This window comes from Globicephala melas, chromosome 17 (assembly GCF_963455315.2).
Source record: "Globicephala melas chromosome 17, mGloMel1.2, whole genome shotgun sequence".
NCBI lineage: Eukaryota > Metazoa > Chordata > Mammalia > Artiodactyla > Delphinidae > Globicephala > Globicephala melas.
Window position 1 is genome coordinate 48,223,442 of NC_083330.1, and position 22,230 is coordinate 48,245,671.

The 22,230-nt window shown below is 35.4% G+C and overlaps 1 protein-coding gene across 1 annotated transcript in view; it reads left to right on the forward strand.

Moving 5' to 3' along the window:
- The window catches only part of ZFPM2 (zinc finger protein, FOG family member 2), a 462,647-nt gene that overhangs the window by 27,497 nt on the left and 412,920 nt on the right, over positions 1-22,230 (forward strand). The gene's annotated exons all lie outside the window — the stretch shown is intronic.

Below are 22,230 nucleotides of genomic sequence, written 5' to 3' on the forward strand. Positions count from 1 at the left end.
TACTTGCATACATACTTCGTAGCATAATTTTGTATTCTCTTACAGAGGCCTCCCAATTTATAAGCTTCAGATCCTGCAAGTCCTGGATCTGTTTCTCTTTGCCCTGTTTATATGTGTCACGGCTCTAGGTGCCACAAATAGTAAGATGCATACGTCATTATCCTTTATATCACGTTATGCACAATGGTAGTGTGGGAATCTGATCAATTTTATTATGGGCTCAACTATCTCCTTGAAGAAATGATTAATACTGGTATACAATACAGTATTTTTACAACTTTACATGCATGGACATTTTTATTATGGGATATGAAATGATTAATTTAAAAACAATGAGAAAGACCAACAGTGACCGTAATCTACCCAATCTAAGAAAATCATCTTTTTGTATTGTAATCTAATTTATGTGTATATTATTCCCATGGCAAAGGTAAAAGCATGTTATTGTATATATCTTGCTGATTAGGAAACTAATGTATGTATGAAGATTTCAAAACAGTTTTATGCTTTGGGATGAAATCACTTTGACAAATCAAGTGAAGCCAGCTAACAAATTTTGAGGATCTTTAAGAATTTTGTCTCTATCTGAATAATAATAGGTTACCAAACATGCCTTCAGACAACCTGGAGCTTTTTCTATATCTTTAGAAACAGATCAGTGCTCTGTATCTTTTTGCCAAAGTTCAGTTTTGTTCTTTTTTCCATCTTTTGGAAGGCAGTCATGTTGAGCATGATTCTGTGCTGGCATCTTCAGCTTATTGGGGTTCTTTTTAAAAAGGTTCTATGATTTTGAAGACAACATAATCAGGAGATAACACAGTCATAGTGCCATGACTGTGAATTCCATATACAGTAGCATCATTTCTTCCATCCAGGGAAGCTCATGCTTTCCGAAGGGTATAGAAGTTCCTCCCAGTGCATGGCTAGCTAGCAGGTGATCTTTTCATATCTCCTGCTGAGCAGATTGGCTCAAGGGGAAAAAATGCTGTCCAGCTTGTCCAAACACAACTGGTGTGCAAAAAAATATCAGATCAGATATCGTTCCCTTCATGTGTGATCTTTGTTGAGATTGGTGTAATAGAGAAATGGGAAATTCAGATGTTCTGTTACAACATTGTGGGTAATTCCAGAATGAATTGTATTTTTAAGCACATAGACATGTTTTTAACTCTGAAATGAGATTTGGTGACTCCATCATTTCCTAGAATGTGCTATTACCTTTCTCCACTTCTTTTTAAAAGTCAATTTTATTACACATATGTACAATATTTCTAAATATTCTGTTTCCTCTGATTTTAGTGTTTATTTTTTTCAGCAAATATTTGCTGAGCAACTGCAATGTACTTGAAATTGACAAGTATTTGAATGATTTCTCTTGAACTTAAAAAAAAAGAAAAACAGACATTAAATACTGTTATGGTATAGATATTCTAGTAGAGGAGTGGATAGATTTGATTCTTGGCACGCTTGCTTTAAGTGTTATGCATGGTATTAAACTTAATAGGACGGGAATACACTAAACATTTCCTTCATTCCTCTGGAAATCAGTGATACACATTTATGTTAAATATATATATGTACTTTACATCTTACTTCCGGAGGAAGGAGGAAAACTTTTGAGAACCCTCCTATGTATTATTAGGGACTCTGCCAGGCATTTTATATACATTTAATTTAATTTGTTCACATTATTTATCTGAGTTATCCTATTTTACATAGGATAGGTAAAATTAACCCCATTTTGGAGACATTCTTCTGGGTGACACTGCAGTTGACACTGTTTGAACCAGGTTTAAGGGGCTCCTTTCACAACCCTGTTTTGTCAGTGGAAATGATTCTGCAAGATGGAGATATTCAGTAATGAATATGCCACAAGAAAACTTCTGGAGGTGATGGTTATATCTGTTTTTTTGATTGTGGTGATGGTTTCCACAGGTGTATGTGTATGTCCAAACTCATCAAATTGTATGCATTGAATGTGTGTAGTTTTTATGTCAGTTATACATCAGTAAAATTGTTTAAAATATGTGCACAGGCATGACAGGACATACTTTATTAAAAATCAGAAAAAAATAAATAAGTGAAACTTGTTAAAAACAAAGGTGTGGTCCTATAGGTGAAGATGCCTACTAATGGATCTCAGACATAAACACTGAGTAAATTCTAGTCAGTTTTGAAACATGGTTCCTATCCTCATGTGGCTTATAGTTTAAGGAAACCAGTTGCAACTATACATGTAATAGAGAATGAAAGTCAGCCGAGGAGTGTCATGCAACTTTAAACAAAGAGCTATGGGGAGTGAATCTGGGGTCTTTTTGTTCACTTATTTGAGAAAGGATGTTATTGAAAACTTTAGACAATTTAAATAATATAAAATCCCTTGGAAACCCTTAGGCGTCAGACAGAAAAACTTATAGAAAGCTCTTTATATACCCTTTTAAGAAAGTATTCAATCTAATATAATTATTCTTTTAACATTAAAAATCCAATTTACTGATCATGAATCAAAAGCCTATATGGAACTTAAAACTTCTAGTCATTGATATTAATAAAAACCTCATTTTCTCATAGCTTGTGAGATTTAGCTTAGAGTTGGTAGAGTCTCACTAAGTTATTTTAACACATTATTATTATTATATAGAGTTAATAAAATACATCCATAAACCTTACTGTGAAAAGTAAATGCATATTCAATATGAGTTGTGTGAAAACTCAGACAAGGACTCAGTTTCTTCTATCTCCAAGAGGTTATATTTCAAATATGATGACTGAAGTTTCTAACATTTAGTGGTTATATGGCAAGTAGGGCCGAGAGAGAGAACAGCTTAGCAAACCATCAGTGACACAACCAACCCCAAAGGTGGCATGTGGCATACCTTTACTTCATTCAGAGCCGTGGCATATGTCAGAGTGTTTTGCCCTGTCGCTCGGTTAGTTTGAGCAATTTCCATTCCATTATGCTCTCTTACAGTTTCTGTTTTATCCCCCTTCTGGCTTATTCAAGTGTTTAAATTTCAAATTAGTAGCCTGTCTTTATCATTCATATTGGGATTGGGGAACATATTACAGCCGTCGGACATGTTTACCATATTAAAAATAATAACAAAGAAAACAAAAATGATAAAAAAAAAAGAAAAACATACTAAGGGTTATGTTTAAGACACAGGCTACCCCAATAAATTACTTCAATGCAGTGTTATTGAGCTCCTTTTCTAAAATACCCTTATCAAACTTGAGAACATTGAGAAGGGGTGTGTGTTGTGTGTGTGTGTGTGTGTGTGTGTGTGTGTGAGTGATATTTAAAATGTGGGGACAGGATCAACTGGCAGAAGTAAGTCCTAGAAGTTCTTTCTTTTTTAATACATTTTATTACTTTTGTATGACTCACAGGTCGCATCATAGTATGCGTAGATAGATAAATAATCATGTAGTAAGGAACAAGGGAATAGTAACAACAAAAAGCAGTATTATTTATAATTATATAATGCTGAATATTGTATGTTACATTTTTATATATTATTATTAACAAAGTCATTTGTATAAGAAGCCAAGATTTATAATCTACCATCTTATGATTTGAAATGCTTTTCCAGGAATTTAAGGGAGGGGGTTCTGTGTTATCTCAGTAGAGTCTCATCAAGTTACAAACCTCAGATCTCATCATGACTCATTGAGGTCAAAATGCTGATGTGTTTCTTCTATGGCTTTTTGTATAAGTAAAATGAAATGAAAAATTGAGGGTATTGTTTATATTATTTAGTTTTACAAATACTTTATTGTGTCTGTAGAACAAATGTTTCTTATTCCAGCTAAGAAAAAAAGTATGCGAATGGTTAATGCATGCTGTGACCATGTGAAACTCAGGGATTGGAATTTACTGTTGATAGTGTTTGCATTTCAACTTCCGTTCATTTCTTTTTGAGGACTAGGTAATGGGGGGGGTACACAACAGTAAGCCAATAAAGGTACTGGTAGACACTCTACTTATTAGATAATCCATTTAAGAATAGGAAGTCAGCATCCCCTTTTGTAATTATGTAAAAAGATGATTGGGATTTGGAATTTCGTTTATAAGTTTGAAATCTGGAATTGGTTGATTTTATTTGCAAACGATTATGAGGTTGAACAGCACACACTCTACTTGGATCCTGTGTAGTGAATTCTCATATGATCAGCATAGATAATAGACTATTTCCTTTCCTACTTAAAAAGCATTTTCAAAAGGTTTGTAAATATTTGTTTCTCAGGAATCCATTTATCTTCTTCCTCAGTTCCAAAAGAACTATTATGGGGTTACAGAAAAAGATGATAAATGAGCCCAAGGAGCCTGGGTTTAAATTGTCCCACTCTAAGGTTGTACTGTTATTTAGTAGACATGCAAAGTCTTTGTAGGCATTAGAATTAACTGATTAGGTACTGAATTTTTTAATGCCAGAATTTTGAAATGAGAATAAGTCAGTCATGGAGCTATTCTGCCTTTTATTTATCCGTAGTTAGATCCATATGAAAATGCAGTGTAACACGGAAGAAAAATAGTGGAAGACATTCCTTTTCAAAGGAATGGCCTGGACTTCAGCCGCTCAATTCCCTTTCAATTCTGAGGGCCCGGGGAATGTGGTCTGTAATCGTATACAAACCTTGTAACAAAGAAAGTGACAATAAAACCCATCTGCTCTTAGTTATTCTTGTGCACAATACAAGGTAAAACCTGGAATGAACCATGGGGTCTTTTGATTAATTGAACTTAACTGATGGTTCTCCAGAAACTCTGTTTTATTACAACCTTTACTGAAATTCTCAATTGAAGTTTATGTTCACTTTAAGTGAACATAATGAAACGTATGATAATATAAGACGTTATAGAAATTCTGCATCATCATTCTAAATGATAAAGCTCATTACATACATTGTATAACTCCAGAGATGTAGATACAGAAGATGAAGAAGTCTGTATTTGATGCATACTGACCTCAATTTCTTACAAAAACAATATAAACAGAAAATATACCTGACTACCCTATTACATTGATTATTTTTGTTTTCTGTATATTTATATTTACATATGTAATCATAGTATAGATATAATTTTATTGCTTGTAAGAAGAAATATTTTCCATACTTCTAGATGGTTTTATTGATTTTAATTTTGCATTTCTGCCCTGTAGTCTCTTAGCTGATTTGCTACAATTTATCTAAACATTCTATTTTAAAGCATTTGGCTAGTATCCAATTTTTATAACTAACACTGAAAGGACTAAATTAATGCATAGAGTCATTTACTTCTTTTAGGTTTTTCTGGAAGGATAAATTTCAAGCAGTAAGATTAGTGTATTAAAGGATATATAGTACTTTTTAGGAGGTTAGAGTGCAGAAGGAAAGGATAAAGAAAAACACTTTTTTATAGCTTTGGTATTAGAGTTTTAGAGTTCCTACATCCTTAGAAATTCTAGAACTCATTGACTCTGGAATATCAACGTCCGTTTTTAGGCAGGGAGTGATATCATCAAACATAATTTGTACAGAGGCTGAAGGCAGGCAGCCCACGTGAGAGTCTGTTAAAGCGATTCAGGTGTGCAATAATGATTTCCTGGGCCAGGGTGGGTTTGAAAATGTAAAGGAACATGGGAACCTACTCCTCATCATGTATTTATTCTGGGTGCTCTGGGAACAGAAGGAGACAGAAGGTTCCACTCTAAAGTTTATGAAATACTTGAGTAGTAAAGTTATTCAGAGAAGAAGTATTAGATAAATAAAAGGATAGAGTACTGTAGATTGATTTAAGTTGGATAGGAAGGCTTTTGTATTGACTGAATCTTAAGCTGAAAGTTTAAGGAAATGGAAGATTATTGGTAAGAAGGAGGGAAAGATGGCTCTCAAGGTAGGGGAAGAGCAAAGAAAAAATTAGGCAAATTCTATTTATTTTGGGGCAAATGAATAAATTCTCACCTTAGTGCCTATTTTAGCACATTAGGATTTGCTTTATTCATTCATTCATCTATTTATTAGTGATTTTTGGAGGATACAAATTTAAGTCATACTTTCTCTGATACAAAAATTACTATATTCCATCTTATTTCAGAGTTGTGAAATGAACATCAAATCTAACTAGAATATTTAGGTACAAATTCAATTTTGTACTTAAAGATTCTGACTCAGAATCCTTTCATTGGGATCTGGGCTGCTGTGAAATAGTGCCCACTGTCTCTACATATCTAATGATTAAATTTGGTTTACAGATAATGTTGTTGATTAGAAGTGTAAATAATGAAATCTAGAATATTTAATAGGAAATAAATATTTCTTTATTCCCCAAATCAAATATTAATCTTCTTTAAAATGTATGTTCAGATTATTGCTGTGAAAAAGATGGGGAACCAGTTTTCCCTTTAGATAAAGTGGTCCAATTTTTATATAAAAGCAAAACTTACAATATTTAATTAATGGAGAAATTATTTAACCAAAATGATTGCCATTTCCCTAGGACCTCACCAGCCTCACCAGCCTTTGGGGAGCTTGTTAGAAATGCAAATTCCTGAACTCAACTCCAGACCTACTGATTCAGAACCTTGATTGGTGGATTTTAACAAGTCCTCCAGGTTGTTCTTACCTACACTGAAGTGAGTAAGCTGCTAATTTAGAGGACTTTTTATACTAAACTTAATTATAGCTAACTGGTGCCTAATCTAAACTTTAGGCTTCTCACGTTTGGGACCGAGCCTTGGGTACAACATGGATAGTGTTGTGTTGATCTTGCGCGCTGCTGGATGGTTTAAATGTTCCTTCATAAAATAGCATTTCAATTTTGTGCCCATAGGAGAAGCTTAGTTTAACAGCTTTTAAATTCCTAACTAAAATATGCTCGCTTCGTTCATTATATGCTATAAAATGTGTTTTTTCTATATAGTAACAATCTCAATTATAACTTACATAATTACTAGGACATAGTTTTTTTTTAAACCCCTTCAGTGAATTTCATTAGAGATAATTAATGGCATTTACGATATTGGCAACATGTAAGCCCACACCATTTCAGCGCTAAGGAAGGGCATGACTTTAATTTGTAAACAAGTCTAGGCAGTGCGCATTTTTTTGCATTTTGTTTTTCACTTCTTTTGATGTGACTTTAAAAAAACATCCAAAGTTCCCATTTTATCATCTTTCTTTTCCCTCATATACTGGTTATGTTAATATACTTGAGCAGATGACAATAAAAGTCAGGATTTGGCTTTCTAGTTATCTTTTCTCAGTCTCCATAAATATTGCCATAAAAAGGAGAGCTCAAATTGCGGTTAAGGTTTAATCTTGCACTGCTATAGAATGCCTTTTTGCTTATTGGAAAAATCTTTAAATGTTAATATTTAAACCTTATCTATCTGCCTACCTACTTACCTACCTACCTACCTACCTACCTACGTACCTACCTGATTATCTATATCAGTCAGTTACAGTTAGGGGAACTCATACAGATTATTTCACTCTGGAGAACGGCATTAGTGTTGTTCAAATTTCGTTTCAAATTGGGAACAAATGTATTTACCTGGGGAAGATAAGTAGTATTAGTCGGGTTCTTGGTTTGAGTCACACTACTACCTAAGCAAACATGTAAATCTTCAAACATTATGGTTAATAATCTTTCACCTTCCTAACTTGGTCTTTTTCAAACTATTTTCTTGGACTGTCAAAATTCTGCTTTCCAGAAGCCTTTTCTAATTCTTCTGAAGTGACTCCTTCCTGTACTGTCATACTGCACAGTGTGCGTGTCTTTCTCTCACCATAAGTCCCCTCTGGGCTCTGTTCAGATGTCACCTTACTAGAGAGGCCTCCCTGACCACCCCATATAGGATAGTGTCTCCTTCCTTTGTCAGTGGCTGTCATCTTACCCTGATTTATTTTTCTCCAAAGCACTTATCATCACCTGAACTGTGTACTCCATGCAAGCAAGGACTTTGTTGTTGTTGTTGGATTGTTTTAAACAATCTATACGCAAGAACCAGGAATTATCTAGCGTTAACCTTCTTTCTCCCTCTTCTGAAGTGTAAGTTCCATTAGAGCTGGGACTCTTGCCGATTTTATTTCTTGCGATGCCTCCAGAGCGTAGTACGGTGCCAAGCAATGGTAACCAACCAACAATAGTTGGTGGATGGGTAAATATGTCAGTGGACAGTAGCAGAAACAGCGGGTTTTGCGGGTTAGTGCATTTGTGTTACTCATTTGCTACTTACTAGTCTTCATATTAAAGTCATATCAGAACTCCTATGTTAGCTGTCTTCATATTGCCCTTTAGGTGTTTATTTACATTTTTTTTAAAGGACTAGAGTTTCTACTAAATGTTAGATTCTGAAAAATTGTTTGTTTTCAGTTTCTAGTATGTTTCATTTGAATTTTTAATACATTTTAAAGCATCAGTAAACTGTGACTTAATTATACAGGTATCATAAAGATTTGGTTGTGACAGTAGTCTGATGAGTATAACTGCCCACTTCCTGGACCATAATTGTCCAGGAAGTACCAGTAGTGGTACTTTAAGTAAACAAGTCTAAAAAAGTAAACCTCAGTGGAGAGCTGTCATGATAGGCTGGTCCAAATGCAGCAGACCACTTACGGATGCTAACTTTTTTACAGGAAGAAATGTGATTAAGATATGTTAAATGGAAATCTATACAAAACCAGTGAAATTGTTAAAATATTCAAATATGTCGTATTGTAACAAGAAAACACTGCAATGCACTGAAATCAGCAGTAGAACAGCTGTGTTTTAAAGGACAGTACTTTGAATGTCACTTGACAATTTGCTTTCAATTAGAAGTAATTTACAGGAAGATGCCCACAAGCTAATCTTTACAGGATAATTAAGTTCCATTTTCTTTACTTTTAATTAAAAAGCAGAAAAGATTTAGCTGATCCATAAAAAATGTTCTGTTTAAACATTCATCAGACTTCACACTCTTTTTTTGTTATTTGTTGTAGCAGATGTTATCAAAAGTGCAGTCTGCTCTGTTTTAAACCCTGAGTATTTGGAAAATGAAACATGAGTTGCAGTAGGCATGTACTGGTGAGGTATGATCATTTAACATCTGTATGTTCAAAGAGGATAAAACAAATACTGCTGTTCCATTCCTTAATTGTGTTCCGTCTGATGCATTTAATTGTACAACAGAACCACATACATTAAAATGAGAAGCAGTGCAACTTCTGAATTTTAAACATTATACTTAAAAAAACCTTTAAGTGTTTTAAAGTGTCTGTAGATTCAAATGTAACATGTTATTTTATTGTGATTTTAATGGTATAAAACGACACTGTATTTTAACATGAGAGTTTACTCATTGAAAAGATGGGAGATTTAAGGTGACATTCTAAAGTCATTTAAAACTTTATTTCTTGTATTAACATAGTTTTCAGCATCATTGCTGTTTTCATGCGACAAAATAAAATATGTTGATGTTTGGAGCTTTGGTTCTATAAATCACTATTGGTCAGTGACATATATATGCACATATGTATGTGTATATATATATTATTTTTGAACTGATGAGAACTGAATAGTTGGATTTGTCATGCTTACTCTTGTTTCATACTATATCTTGTATCATATGATGCTAAGGAGTTTTGCACCGAAAATTATCCAGTCAAGGATTCTTTAATCCAGTATTTTGGTATTTGTTTTCCTATTCTTTTTTTGGCTATTTAATCGATCTGTTCATGTTGGTAATACTTTTGTCTTTTTTGAATCTAGAAGATTTCTGTAACTTGAAAAAAATTTAGGACACTATAGATCAGTCTACATAAAATTTTTATAGTAATAATTTCACTCACTATGACTTTTGTCAAACAAGCTTGATTTTCAATTTTCTGGTCAGTGAGTACCTAAAATTTAAAGATGCTATTAAAGTTACCTATTTTTACTTATTTTTACTTTCTCATTTTATTTCTCTCTGTTTGAAGGAAAACTAGAAATAGCAAGAGAGCTTGCTTACAAGCCCATTTATTTATTTGATTTTGCCATTTAGATTTATATATATAGGAAATATGCCCAAAGTCACTCTGACCAATACAGTTTAGGAGACTGCAAAATAAAATAAATGCAGTTTATTTCAGCATATGTTATAAATTTCAGGTAGGAGCTTAATTATAATAATCACAATGCATTCATTTGAATGGAGTATGTGTTTGAACATGTAAATGTCATCAGGTTCTGTAATGAACTGGCAAAAATGTGTGCTTCTCTTATTGAAAGGATAACAGTGGGAAAAGATTAAGTATGCCCTGTCTCCCTCCCTCTCTCTTTTCTCTTTGGTAACCAACACCTGGTTTGATTACATCTTTTTGAACTATAAAAGCTATACTATAAACTCCTTACGTGGAAGTTTTTATGAAAGGGAACTGTGACAAACTGTGCTTAAACTTTCCACTTTCAGAAGGATTCCACCTTTTTTTTTGTCATCCTGTAATTCAGACTTTCCTTAGTAAAGAATGAAGCAGTTTTGTTATTGTTCGAGAGAAAGCAGTGATTTCCCTTTGGTGCTTGGTTTTCAAGTTTATGACTGCTTTAGAAGAACAGGACAGAGTCTTATGTATTCATGGTTCTCTGAGGAGTTATCAGCTGACCTTAGGTGTGTTTGCCTTGTTCATTGCACCTAAGGCATTGGCTTGTACATGATTGGTCCTCATTAAATATTTATTAAATGACTGAGTGGTCAACAGTAAAATTTAGACACAGCTCCACTGTATTCCTTGTACAGTTTTAGTGGATTCCTTCTCATTCCTTACTTTTTCTTTTTTGTAAGATCAAAAGGATCTGTGATCTAAGAACGTATAAGCGATTATGTTGCTTTTCACCTCCTCCAGGCCTGCACTTCTCATAAAGGTAGGTGCTGTGAATATAGAAACTATACATATAAACCAACATATCAGAGAAATATATATATATATAATATATATATATACACACACACACACACACACACATACATATGTATATATACATGCACACGCACGCACGGAAATACCTTCCTAATTTCAGATAAAAAAGATGGATTTTTTTTCATGTCCAAATTTAGTTATTTTCCTTGGCAGTTGTTATAGCTTATGATCCCTCCCACAAACACACAGTTGATTACTGTAATGCTTTTAGCTTTCATTACTTTACCCAAGACGTTTATATTTCTTGCCTGCATTTTCTAGAAATGGGTCTTGACTTTGCCTCTGTGTCTCCTTGTTACCACTTCACCCTTCTCCACACTCAAGTCTACTAGCTTGATCTTCCAAAAAGAATTTTCAACATGTTGTAATTGCTTAAAATCTTCTATGGCTCCCTATTACCTACTTCATTAAGTACAACTTCTTCTGCCTTGGTTTTAGGACTTTACATAATTTGTATTACTTTCCCTTTCTCAAATTATTTCTCCTATTCTCCAGCTCATACAGAGCCTCTGCTTCAGTGAGGCAGTAGGGCTCCTCCTACATCCCTCCCCCAACACACACACATTCACTTCAAGTCCCTGCTTCTTGCTTTTGTTCTAGAATGCCCTGCCTTTTCCCCTCCATCATCTAAATCTTTCTCATTGAAAAGGTGCCTCCTCCAAGAAGCTTTCCAGTATTCTTCTAATCCATACTAATTACTCCTTTTTATATTTCTATTGCAATAATAGTGTCAGGCATTTTAAAACTTGTTTTCTATATTATATATATAAATATATATATTTATTTATGTTAGCTTTGTCTCCCTGTGAAGAGTGCAAGCATTTTAAGGACAGAAAAAGAAATAGTTCTTAGGTCTCTTCTGCTTTTTTGTAAACCTTAAGTTTCATAGCATGGTGGTAAGCAGGTGGTAAGCATTTATTTCATGTTTTGTTTGACTTTTAAAAACAGACTATACATTAGAAATTCATAACTAGCTATATAAACATATTGGGGGAAATATTGAATAATATTTTCTCATATATTTTGAACAAGCTTTTTTTCAAAGCCTTGTAAATTAGGTTTTATATTTGTTTCTAGAAAGATATTTTGCCACTTTGGAAAATATATATTCTTTAAGAAAATAATTACCACTAGCCCGAAGATAGGCATAAATCATCAGGTTTTAAGAACTATCATTTTAGTTCTCAATAACTCATTTGGAGCTAGTACGTTAGTGAAAGGAAGGACGTGTAAGTCATCTATCTCCTTAACCATAGAGTGGCGGTGCCACCCTGCCACTGCCTCTTACTGGGTTCATCAGCGCCTTTACATATTTGTAATTACCCTTCCATAAATAGTTTGCAACTTGACCATACCATTTTGCCACTCTATTAGAATGAGGCACAAGGTCCGAGTTAAAAGCAAAATCCTTAATGAATTTAACAAAATTAAGCAAAGAGCTTTAGGTTATAGGAGCAGAGTTAATGGATTCAGCTGTTCTTTACTCTCACTTCAACCAACAAATTCTGCGCTCATTTTCCAGATGTGAACCTCATTCAGTTAAAATGGAGTAAAATTAATTTTGTGAAACTGTTATATCACCCATGGAGATAATTGGCAATAACCTAGTGTGTCACAAAACTCGAGCTAGAAAATCAGCATTTATGGGGTTGGTTTTAGTAACTATGTTGGGAAAGGATTTCAAGATTCATTTTTAATGCATATTTCTCAACTTTTGCTACGGTTCTTTCATGTGACTTAGCTATGACCAGAATTGGATTGTGATGGGGTCCTAGAATGCAGAGGGGACCAATCCCAGAATCAGAGACAGAGCATGACAGTTTCTCAAAATGTGGTTGGGGGCTTCCCTGGCGGCACAGTGGTTGAGAATCTGCCTGCTAATGCAGGGGACACGGGTTCGAGCCCTGGTCTGGGAAGATCCCACATGCCGCGGAGCAGCTAGGCCCGTGAGCCGCAACTACTGAGCCTGCGCGTCTGGAGCCTGTGCTCCGCAGCAAGAGAGGCCACAATAGTGAGAGGCCCGCACACCGCGATGAAGAGTGGCCCCCGCTTGCCACAACTAGAGAAAGCCCTTGCACAGAAACGAAGACCCAACACAGCCAAAAATAAATAAATAAATAAATAAATTTTTTAAAAAACTGTGGTTGGTCCATGGACCAAAGCCATCAGCAAATACCCAGAAGATGCTTAACAAAACATATTTGTGGGCTCCACCCCAGACGACCAACACAGAATCTCTGTGGATGGAGCCCAGGAATCTGCAGAGTAACGAGCTCTCCAGTTATTGACTTGCTCAAGCGTAAGAGTTAATGGTCTATGGAACCCCAGAGGTCAGCTCATACATTATCAGACAAACCCATCCTCCATATTTCAATTGAACAATCTATATCTAGTGATTTTTCATCTCTTATTCATCATCATAAAATGCAGACAATTTGAATCAAGTTTTTTTTTTCTAATATTGGTCATTTCACAATTTTCATCTGTATTCTGAAAGGTATTCTGAATTGATTCATCCGAACTGATTAAAATGTAAACTACAGAGCTAGATCACTGTGATAAGCTGTGGAAATTTCACAGTCTTTTCTAAGAACAGATGTGTGTTTTGTTTATCTTTGTGTCCTTCCAGCCTAGCAGAGAATGAAAGCAACTGAAAACGACCTTATTCTGGCCCAATTTTGCCACTTAGGTTTGTTTCATTTTGGCATATGGCCTTGTTCTTTCAACATACAGGAAACTATCTGCAGAATGAGTGAGATTTCAGATTCTTTGAACAACTTGATCAGATGGATATTTTCCTGAAGGACAGAGGTTGTTGATCTCCATTACAATTAATTAACTGTTTTTACATATTTAGATGTTAAACAAGTGACATGGAGTTCTATATTCGTTATAATACAGGACTTTTAAAATAACTTGAACATTTCTTGAAATCTTTGTTTTCACAGTGTGCATCATATATATGCAAGTCTTATATTGATCTGTCTAGCAATATCACATAAATAATGTCATTAATTCATGTCATTTAAAAATATAGATTACATCAACTTTTACACTTACATAAACCCTTTTTGAAAAATGAACTTTCATAGTAGTGCTTTATAGAAATTACAGGTTTATAATAGATTCTGTATGTGTGAATGTGTATGTGTTTATGATATTCTTAGAAATCCTGCAATATATTGTAGAGGGTATAAAGATCATTTTTGGCATTGTCAGTTTAGTATAACTTAGATATGAGACACAATTACAACTTGCAAGGCATTGAGAAGTAAAATCATACTGGATATGAGCTGTTAAGTATTTATTTAGGTAGAGGTAGGATTGACCCTGCCAGAATCTTTTCTCTATCTCCTTAAGTTGTATAATATTATGAGGTGACCATAATTATACTGGATCTGGGCTGACTGATCCTGATACTGGTGCTGTCTGTATTTTACATCTAACTGATTGTATTGAATTTGTGTTATGTCTGCTACATACTGAAAAGTTATAATGCCCTAGAGGGTTATTGCTATTAGTGATGCTGAGATACTGTGAGGATAGTAGGCTCTCCTCTTCATTTAGAAGGACTAAGATTTTAGCATGCTTCCTTTCTTGCTACATTTTGTTTATTATGTTCATTTATTTTAATTTTATTGGCACTATTTAAATACCTATCCATACCTTCATCCTCTTGGAGGATGAAGAAGGCATACTATATAAATGAGGCACAGTTCCTCTCCTCAAGATGGCATTCCCCATGAGTGACTAGATGGCAGTGTGCCCAAATATGGAAGTAGCAGTCTTAACTAACCCATTTGTAACTTTGGCATTTTTGTGCCATTTGGTTTAAATTTGATAAATTTTATTGCTTGATTCCCAGAATTTTGCTGCAGAGTTCCCTGGGTTGGAAGTGGGGAGGGTAACCCCTAGATGGGAAGTCACAAATAAAAGTTTTGTTTTCCTTTGTTTTCTTCTGGTTTAACTGTTGATTTTATTATCTAATGATATTTCCCAAGGCAGCCAGTTCTTTTTTTTTTTTTTTAATTTTATTTTTTGGCCACGCGGCATGTGTGATCTTAGTTCCCTGACCAGGGATCAAACCCATGCCCCCTGCATTGGAAGCACAGAGTCTTAGCCACCGGACCACCGGGGAAGTCCCAAGGCAGCCTGTTCTGTTTAGAGCTTCGGAGGGTGCTGAGACACCTATCACAGGAGAAAGTACTCTTGGCCAATTTTTTTTTCTTTGCTTGTTTACTTTGTCAAGGGATTTATGAAAGTGCTCCAGGATGAATGTGTATCTCCAATCACATTTATATGGTTCTTTGAAAATCAGGCTTCTTGAATATTTCATGTTTACTAAAATACTTCTTAGTATGTCTTTTAGGGTTTTAGGTCCTTGATGAAATTTTAAATTATGTTGTGTTTATTTCATCTGTGACACTAGTGGTGTCTTAAGTATTTTTTTCTTTATCTCTTTGGCTTACTAACTATATAGAAAACATTTTAATTTGCCTGGTATGGGTGGCCATACAATCAAATGTGCATTTTAAAAGATCATTTGATACAGTGGCTCTAAGCTGGAAGCATTGCCAAATTATATGGTATAAAAATATTTGTGTAACATGTCTTCTTTGAATTTTATTTTTTCAGTGAAGGAAGGAATGAAGAAAATGAATATTTATTGGGTGCTCTTTCTGTACCGAGTATTATGCTATATGCTTTAATTCAGATTATCTCATATTGTCCTTATAATGATACTTCAAGTTAAGCTCTGAGAAATTAAGAACATGTGTGAGATTCAGACCCAGCACTGCCTAACTCCCAAAGCAACAGTGTTTCTACCACGACATGTGGCCTCTTGCATGAGGCCATGGGCTAACATTTTGTGGAAGGTGCAGTAATCAGTGACATCTAGTTCCTGCTTCTGAGACACTAACAAAGGGGTGGGAGAGACAGATAGCTTTAGTAAAAACAAGACGTGGAATCCTAAGGAGCTGTGTGGGCCGTGTGCTCTGAGTGTATAGGAGGGAAGAAGACCCATTGTCTAAGGTCAATTTTTCCCTCCTCTTATTTTCTCAAAATTGTTTTAAATAACGGATGAATAGGTATTGCTCGGTGTGTGGTTTACAGCTTATCTTGTCCGCTTGCATTTTTCTTGAAAACTGAGTTAAAATATTTTCTTTTTCAGAAAAAAAAAAAAGAGGATGTGTAGTGGGCAAGAGCTAGGCGTAGTCAGCACCAATTCTAGACACTGGTTTTAGCTTCAATCCAGAATTCTGACTCTAGATGGAGATTTTTATTTGTATGCCGTTTTTTTCAAAATTTGGGGACACTTAAAATGCATTTTTTCCTTATATATATATGTATGAGCTCATATATGGAGCTCATATATGAGCTCCATTTTACTAAGACAATCTTTACGGTATTAGTAGTATACAAGCAGTATTCCCCACATTGAAGACTCATCTGGAGCTTTCCTACTAGAGGGTTGAATAGATGGTTGCTAGATAAAGGCATCCATAAAATAATAATTGAGTGTATTTATAAAAAATAGCTTTTCATTTTGGTTTGTAACATATACTTGTGAATTTTTATAATGTTATGACATATTGTCTAGATTGGTTGATTGGGGGAGGGGAAAACAAATGTAATTCAGACAAGCAATAATTACTAGGTCAAGAAATAGGGCAATTAAAAATGATTCATGGCAAGTAGGAGTGAGACGTTTATATTCTGAAAATTAATTATGGGACTTTATTTAAATTATAATCAGGAAGAAAAGTTCAGGGAAAAGGGAGGTTCAGGGAAATTTTATATGTACTCGTCTTGAGCACAAATTAGTAAAGATCTTAGATTCAACTAATGTGTCAGAGTCCGTTAAAGAGATTGGAAAACCCTACTTCATTGTGACTAAACTGCCTGAAATTTTAACCTCCAAACTTATATGTAATTGTGATATATGTAATTGTAATATAGAGATTGTGTCTTTTTTGATAGATCTACGTATATATCTATGATGCGAGATATAAAAGAGGTGGATACTTGATTTTACAGGGCTGACAAAGATGTGTTCTGTTGGCCAAAACAAATGGGAGAGCTCTTATAAAATCCTCAAATCTCTAAATTATAAAAAAGAAATTCTTCTATGACATTTAGACAGCAACTATCTCCAGCTGGGCAATCCACTTAATGTACGCATCGTACATCCTTAGAAGCTAGCTTTTAACTCTAAAGCTCCGAAGTTTCACAGCCGTGGTCTTTGGCCTTCTACGGCTCTGATCATTACTGTCCTCTGAACTCCCATTTAGTTTTTCCCTTTTTATTCTTTGGCTCACTCTTCTTTCCCCTCACTTCCCCATTAAACTTTTCAGGCCTGGGCCGTCCTATCTCAACTTGCTCTCAGCTTTCCAAACATATTTAGGACTCACCCAGATGAGCCCAGCCTAGTTCATGAGTGCTGGTATAAGGAAGGCCTTGGCCTGTCCCTTCCGATTTGTTAGCTATCAGGGCATTTGGCATGTTTTCAGTGTGAGCTTTGGTAAACTCATGGGACAAAGCTAATACATGAGATTTTTTTTTTTTTTTTTTAATTATTGGCTGCGTTGGGTCTTCGTTGTGGTGTGCAGGCTTCTCATCGTGGTGGCTTCTCTTCTTGCGGAGCACGGGCTCTAGGCACGCGGGCTTCAGTAGTTGCAGCACAAGGGCTCAGTAGTTGTGGCTCACGGGCTTAGTTGTTCCGCGGCATGTGGGATCTTCCCGGACCAGGGATCAAACCCGTGTCCCCTGCATTGGCAGGTGGATTCTTAACCACTGAGCCACCAGGGAAGTCCCAAATATATGATAATTTTAGATTCAGTGATAGATAAGAAGGATATCGTTGACCTTGCAAGTCTATTCTTCTCATGGCTAATATTAAAAATCTCATTTGAATTTTGGAATGACAGTATAAAAGCAGAGTTTCAGATCTGAAGACTAGAAATCCTAGACTTAAATTGCTCAGAACATGTTTGCTAGAACCAGTTAAAACTCCTTCCAGTAGATGATGAACCTCTCTCTTAGGGTAGCACCTGTATAAGAAATGGAGCAAATTCCACGATCAGATATTTAATTTCACTGTTTAAAGTTGATGATGTCTGTAGAAGTGACCAGTGTAGGTAATGGAGTTTGGGGTTAAAAAGGATTCTCTTTGCCATAAAAAGCATTTTCAGCTATTTATCCAGTATGATCAACAAGCAGCAGTTAGCTTCAGGTTTTTTGTTTATTTAACAAAATGTAGTAGTGGAGGTCTCCAAATCAAACCATACCGGTTAAAAGAGGATAAAAATGATTTCTCTTTTAGTCCGTTCTGAATGGCCTCCTGAGGAGAAAGACTGATGAAGTCAGCATGAAACACCTGACTCAGCTGCATAGGTTCCGGCCTCTCGGTGTATAGCAAGTTGGAGACTCCTCAGTTTCATTTGGGAACTTGTAAATGTAGACACTTTTCCAGGGAACAACTTAATTTAATTCCTCCCTCCATTTAGTTTTCCATGCTGTTCAGAATCTTCAGAGTTTTTTTTGTAAAGATTGATGATTTCTAATACCCCAGTGATCATTTCAGCTTCTGTTAAAGCTCTGGTGTAAGACTGGCCCCGTCTTTATATATTTGTTGTTTAGTTAACTCACTCCTGCCGATGGATTAGTGGTTAAAACCAAGTGTCTTGTTTGATAGCCTGTTTGATACTGGAATATCTCAAAACAGATGATCGTGGTAACTCTGCAGAATGACGTAATGACTTGTGAAAACACTGAATTGATGTCAGTTGCCTTTTAATTGTGTGAGGAAGTTATGGCACGTTACATAATTCAGTCCGCAGGCAAGCTCTGCAATATTGAATTCCCCCTCAGACTCTGCATCCCTAATCGAGGGTAGTTTTCTTGTTAGGCAGTGAGAGATCTAGGAGTAAAGGTTTCTAGATACTTACTAGACTCACCGGAGAGGCATCTTTTAACATAAGCATTTGTTTAGTTCCCACAAATGGTGTTAATTCTTTATTAAAGAGATATTATGAAGAGATATTAAATCTCGACATGGAAAATAAGTTGGATAGATGTATCATACTGAGGATATTTTTATATTAAATTTCTATAAGTTAGGAAAGTTGGATAAACATACAATACGACTTTTTTAAGGACATGAGAGATAATTGCTGTGGTACTTATAATTAATGCTATCTAAATTAATCTCAGGCCTTGTGATTTTTACCTGCTGGTCATATACTCTTATCACTTTGAGCCTCATTAGAGGAACGTAGGTGTCATAGGAATTGAAAAGTTCAACTGAAATATTCATGCTTGACTCTAAGTACTGGATATTTCTACAAAGCAAATGGGAAGAGCACTGTTTTTCTCTTTATTTTATTCCTGAGTTTTTTCATTATGAAACTGCATACTCCATTAAGAATATGGCAACTCTCTTCCTCCCCAATTCCTTTTCTCTCAACTTCCTTTATTAAAATGACTGTATTTTGCCCTATCTAGAAGAATGTGGAATGTATAACTCCTCTTTCCCTTGTTCTAGTTTTTACTACTACTGTTGATAAATTTCAAGATGGGAAAGAGAAGAGTAGGTTTGGCTGAAATTAGAACTAGTGGGGGCAAGGCTTGATTCGAGCTCTGGTGAAGAAAGAAAACATTTCTGTAGAAAGGAAGTGCACTGGGGGAACGTGGGTCACAGCTCTGGATTCTGGAAGAGGAACTGGCAACAGGTAACTCTCATTGCCCACAGTTCTGGGAATGGGCTTCCTTTAGCCTTAGCTGGATGGGCCCTCTCCATCAATAGAGATGAAAAACTTAGAATGTACTTGCCGGATGAACATATCATGTCTAATTTCAGCGTGTCGAATTTAAGTATCATTAGTAGGTCAGTCAAGAGGATATCAATGACTGAAATGGAGATCCCAGGGGCCCTTAAAGTGAAGAGAGTGATCACCACAGTGAAAGGAAGCTGAATACAAGTGTCTGGTGCACCGCTGTGTGGGCATAGCCCATCAAAGTGTCTGGTGTATAATAGCTGCTCGACAAAAATATATCTCAGCATCGTCTAGGACTGGTCACTTCTGTTATCTTTGTTCAGCCTGAGACAATGTGTAGCTTTGACCTAGGAACTTTTTGAGGTTCATGTCTGAGTCCCAGTGGTTCTGTTTCATTTGATTTACAAAGTACTTTTCAACATTAACTTTGTAATGAAGGAGCTTTATTCCCAGAAGATGTTTTAGCCAGGGGTATACATGTCATGATTTATGACTGGAGCAAATAATGAAATATATAAAACCACACATGATGGGGCCCATTAAGTTATTTCTAGATAACTTTGCTCCTAAGTTAAACTGGCTATGTTTTTCCATGTCTATGCCTGATAAGCAGTTTTATCTCAACATCAGGTTTTCACAAGATTAATAATCCCTCTTTGTAAAGAGGATCTGTTTTAAAAATTGAAGACAATTATCCTGACATGAATTATATAAACATGTGCTAAATAATATTATGCTTTCATGTATTAAAAACATAACTGATATTCTAAGTATACTTTTGATTGAGTATCTTACAGAAATGGGAGGTTGTACTCAGTAAGAAAAAAAGTGGTGGTCTAAAAAGATTTTTTTTCTTTAGCTTGAGTAATAGTATGGTCTCAGAGCTTTAACCTGAATTATTAGCACATACAAATCCATCTGCTTAATTAAACGGGGTCTTTGGCTATTGAACACCAGCGTATGGACAGAGTTAGTTACTAGATGTTATTATGAGGCTGGCCTGGCCACATATCCATTAGAGGTAGGATTCAGTTATATGGGTAGCAGCAAAGTGATTTTTATGGTTGTAAGAATCTTTCTTTGTTCTGTCAGTATCAATTATTTCAGTCCTAATAAAAAGCTAAAAAGAGGGTCAAGTTTATGATCTATGCTTTGGATGGATAATTTGTAACATTTCTATCCAACAAGCCAAGAGTTTCATTTTTCTTTCTGAAAAGGACCTGTGCTATATAGTTTGTCTAAACTACCTCAGTATGTGGCTATGAGGAGGGTGAGAGTGATGTGACAGGACTATGGTAGAAAACTTCACTGAAAGGCATGAACAGACATTAATAAATAATCATTTAGCATAGTGTGTATACGTGCATTTATGATAGTAATAGTGAATACTTGCTTTGGGAGTTTTATTCAATTATGTTGAAAATTTTGGAGAAATATTTGAGAGGAATATGTTAAAGTGTCTGGTAACAATGAGAGGAAATCTAGGTAATGCTTCAAAGTCTTGGTCCACTGTTCAGATGAAGCACCAGTGAACTACTGAAAAACTACTCACTGAAATGAGGGTGCAAAGTAAATTAAGTGCAAAACTGGCATAGCATAATGGGGGGAGTAAAAGAACTTTTTTCATAATGTTAAACAACATCGTAAGAGGATAACAAGGGAGAGTGCATGTAAATTTCATGACACATAGTACTTAATAAATGAAATGCTCGTTTTTCTTTCTAGTGGATAGACATTTTAATAGGGGAGTAAATATCAGTTAAGAATATGGATGGATTGTCTATAATAATTCTTTTATATCCAAATTGTGACTTGACGAATTTCCATCTTGGAAGAGGTCAAGCAGTGTTTAATCATCCTTCAGCGATATTATAAAGGGAAAAGCATTGAATGGGGGGTTGGGCTACATGACCCTTTTGCATCATTTTTTAGATATTATGTTCAAAGTGCAGGGACTCCATCTTAGTGATTTGTGTTATACTGTATACAACACAGCTCTGTGGAAACCTGAGAAAGGAAGGAGCTATTCCAGCAGGAGGGTCTTCAACAGACTCTGATTGGTGGAATTAATAACACTAAACCAAGAGCAAGTTCACCACATTCGCTCTTTTGATCATAACACCTATTGAGGGTTGGCTCTGTGCCAGGCACGTTGCAAGGTTTTTATGTGAATTGTTTTAACCTATAGAGTATGATCTCCATTTTACAGATGAGAAAACGAAGGCAGAGAAAGGTAAAGTGATTTACTCAAGGTCACAAAGCTGGTGGAAGTACAGATCTGGGATTTGAGCCCAAGTTGTCTAACACTAAAGCTGGAGCTCTTCATTACATTTCAGTACATGTGTTGCACTATGTGTACACACAAGAGCAGTTGTCTTGGTGCATCCTTATGATGGAGTTTTGAGGATGCCCTAACTCTGTACTTGTGGGCCTTTAATGTATTGCGTACTACTGACGCTGTGATGCTAAATTAGACGTGTGTTTTGTAGGTCTTGAATCCCGGGAATTCAAGATATTACGTAGAGATTCC